We start from the raw sequence: 3947 nt of genomic DNA, 5'->3' as shown, positions 1-3947 counted from the left end.
CCTCGATTGTCTCTAACTAGTTTGCTACTGCTTTCGCCTCCGGTTCTTGGAAATTCCTCCACCAACCTTTTGGGCAGGCCTAATGAATGGCAAAAGTCATTCAACTTGTCTTTCATGTAATAAGGTCGTCTCTTTTTCTTGTGTGCAGTGTTGACAATCTTATACAGAATTAGAGGATGTTCCCGAGCTCCCCAAAAAGATACAGGGGTGCCCAAGAGCATTCTCGTTCACTTGTTGTCACACCACGACCTCAACCATGGATCAGCTGAGTTCGGAGCGCCTGTGGAAAGCGCATTTGAAAGATACAGCCGGTAACAGAAGCCACAACTTAAGTGGTAGCCTTCCGGAATCGCTTAAGTCATCTGATCGCATTTGTCATGCCCTTTGGATAGACGAATGGTTTATAGGGTCAATGAAAAAGAGAACGATTGGTGGCGAAAGCCTTCAAAGTGGTAGCCATTCCCTTTGTGCAGGCAGAGCTCGAAATGCAGTCCACGAAGGGCTGCCTCAGCTGAATGAGATTAATGGAATTCATGCCGATGGGATTGCTGGCGAAACCTTCCAAAATGGCAGTCATTTTTCTGGTGCCGACAGAGCAGCAAACGCGGTCCATAAGAGATTGCCTCAGCTGAATAAAGGTATGAGAATTCATGTCCATACGGTTGAACCCTCTAATGAGCTCCCACTAAGCAAGGCAAACGATTTGATGAATGGGTATGTTAAGGCGGGAAGCATTATGCATGCTCGTCATGTGTTCGACAACATGTCAAAGCGCGACGTGGTTTCATGGAACATAATGATCCTGGGGTATGCCAAGCATGAAGCGGGTGCGCTGGCTTTGGAATTGTATGCGCATATGCTTCAAACAGGTGTCCAGCCGAGTTCTCGAACCTTTGTTAGCTGCTTGAAGGCTTGCAGCAGCCTAGCAGCACTGGAACAGGGGAGGCAAGTTGATGGGAAATTCAGAAAAATAGGATGCCTGGAGAAAGGTAGAGCTGTTCACTCCAAAGCAATAAAGAATGGCTTTGAGTCAGATAAGTTTGTAGGAAATGCCTTGGTGGACATGTACACGAAGTGTGGGAGCATGGAGGATGCAGGATGTCTATTCGAGGAATTGCCGCATCGTGATGTGGTTACCTGGACTACAATGATCCTCGGGTGTAGCAAGCAGCAAGATGGTGCTTTGGCTTTGGATTTGTATGCACGGATGCAACAGGAATGTGTCACACCAGATGATCGAACGTTTGTCGCGACGTTGAATGCTATCAGTAGCGTGACAACAGTTGAAGTGGGGAAGCAAGTTGATCGGAAATTTGTGAAAAAGGGATGCTTGGAGAAAGGAAGAGCCATCCACGCTCAATTGGTAAGGAATGGCTTTGACTTGGATGTATTTGTGGGAACTGCCTTGGTGGATATGTACACGAAATGTGGGAGCATGAAGGATGCACGGTGTGTCTTTGACGAGCTGCCCTATCGTAATTTGATTACATGGACTACTATAATCTCGGGGTATTCTGAGCAGGAAGAAAGTCAGGAGGCTTTTAGACTCTATGCAAACATGCAACAGCAAGGTCTGTCACTAGATAGCTTGGCCTTTCTTGCCATGTTGAAACTGTGTGGCAACACGGCAGACTTGGAAACTGGAAAGGAACTCCACTCTCAAATCAGCATGCGTGGACTTGAGACGTTTACAATCCTAGCAAACAGTCTTATCGACATGTATGCTAAATGTGGGAGCATGGTTGATGCCCAACAGCTGTTCGATACATTTCCCACAAAGGATGTTGTAACATGGAGTTCGTTGATTGCAGGATATGCCCGTCAGGGAGAGAGTGAACTCGTGTTTCGTTTGTTTGATAGAATGAGGAAAGAAGGCACACAGCCAGGTGGGGTTACATTTCTTAGTGTCCTTACTGTATGCAGTCATGCAGGCCTACTTGATAAGGGCCATACATATTTTGCAGCTATGAGCAAAGAGTATGGCATTATGCGGACTATTGAGCACTATACTTGCATGGTGGATCTCCTTGGCCGTGCAGGCAAAGTGGATGAGGCGTTGGCGATGGTGGATAAAATGCCATTCCGACCTGACGTTGTGGTATGGTTGACAGTTTTGGCTGCTTGTCGCGAGTGGAAAAATGTGTTGCTTGGGAGGCATGCCTTTGAAAATGCAGTGAGATTGGATAAAAAACATCCTGCACCATATGCCTTGATGTCGAGCATATATGTGGATGCTCACATGCTGGAGGACTCTGCTAAGATCCAGGTCATGAGAAGGAATGCTCAGGCATGGAAGAGGCCAGGACAGAGCTGGTGGACTGATCTTGGTGGAACATTGCATACATTCGTGGTGGAGGATAGGAGACATCCCCAAAGCAAAGAAATATATACAAAGCTGAAAGATCTTTCTTTCAAAATGGAGCAGGAAGGGTATGTGTCTAATTTAAGTCTTGATGATCATATGGAAGATGCACTGTGTGGGCACAGTGAGAAGCTGGCTATTGCTTGTGCCCTAATCAATACACCAGAGGGGACACCCATTCGTGTAGTAAAAAATTTGCAGGTTTGTGATGATTGTCACAAGGCTATTGCTCTGATATCAAAGATAGAACATCGAATTATTATCTGCAGAGATGCACGTCGCTTTCACAATTACAAGGAGGGAAAGTGTTCTTGTGGCGATTATTGGTGACAAAAGCAGTATCCCTTTCTCTGGAGGATTCTAACTGACAATAGATTGTTGTGGGCCAGTGCGAAGCTTTTTACTAAGGCAAAACATGAAAGTCCTTTTAATTATGGCAGGTTGAACAGTAGTTTCTATGGCTATTTGATGAGCATTGTTATGCCTGTTCAGAACTACAACCTTTGTGGTGGGTTTCTTTTTGGGATGCCATGGCAAGCCTGGTTTTCCCAATGTACCGTCACTATCAGGTCACCTTTCAGGGTTTGACACAGAGGCGTGGCTATTTAAATACCCTGCATACTGCAGTTGCAAGGGAATGCACCACATTGGGTGAAGGTAACTAAGAAGTCTCTTTTTCCAAAATTAATTTTGGATTTCCTTGGGGTAGTACTTTGCCCTTTGGTTAATTTCGCCGCTCCAGGGGAGGCTGGGACAAATTTGAGCTCAGAGCACAAGAGCAGGTCAGAACAAAGTGAGGGCTATTTAGGCTCAGTGGTGTAGATTGCAGCCACACAAGATGACATACCAGGAAATGTAGTGCCATGTGATTCTAGAGAATATGAGATATATGTGAGGCTGGCCATCATACGTACTTAAGTGGCCCTCTCCAGCATCAGGCTACCAAAGGAGCACTACGACCGGCATCAATACTCTCTCAACCAGTTGCCAAAGAGAGATCCCATGGAAATGAGCTCGATTGAGTTGGTGATCTGACATCTTGCCAAGTGTAACATGCGTTTCGACTTGGAACTATTAGGCTCAATCAAGAATTTCCCTGCTGTTTGCTTTGTCCTCTTTTCCCTATAGTCTCCTGCCCCCTTGTCCCCTCAAATCGGGGGCTCACAGGTGGGGCAGTGACATTCTAACACTCCCTCTCAATGACACAACTGTGGGCCGATCCCCATGCGTCGAATGAGGTGTTCCATCTGCTCCCTGGAAAGTGCCTTCGTGAAAACATCCGAGATGTCGTCGTCGGTCGGGCAGTACATCAACTCTATAACACCTTCGTCGATGAATTCTCAAACAAAGTGGTGGTGGACTTCGATGTGCTTCGTCTGTGCGTGAAACACGATGTTGTTGGTGATTGCTATGCAACTCTGGTTGTCGCACATGATCACCGTCGCATCAACTTAGGCAACGTTCATGTCCTCCAAGATCCACCTAAGCCACAATGTTTCGCATGCCGCCATACAAGCAGTCCTGTACTCTTTCTCTGTTGATGAAAGGGCAACCATAGGTTGTTTTTTACTCAGCCATGACACAA

At 46.3% G+C, this 3947-nt stretch overlaps 1 pseudogene; it reads left to right on the top strand.

Moving 5' to 3' along the window:
- The first annotated feature begins 256 nt into the window (after positions 1–256).
- On the top strand, positions 257–2692 carry LOC147884720 (pentatricopeptide repeat-containing protein At3g26782, mitochondrial pseudogene; annotated as a pseudogene).
- Positions 2693–3947: the final 1255 nt, after the last annotated feature.

This window comes from Dipteris shenzhenensis, chromosome 26 (assembly GCF_047967505.1).
Source record: "Dipteris shenzhenensis isolate YYH24624 ecotype China chromosome 26, Dip_SZ_1.0, whole genome shotgun sequence".
Lineage (NCBI taxonomy): Eukaryota > Viridiplantae > Streptophyta > Polypodiopsida > Gleicheniales > Dipteridaceae > Dipteris > Dipteris shenzhenensis.
The sequence above is the reverse complement of the archived record's forward strand: the minus strand, read 5'-3'. Positions and strand labels throughout refer to the sequence as shown.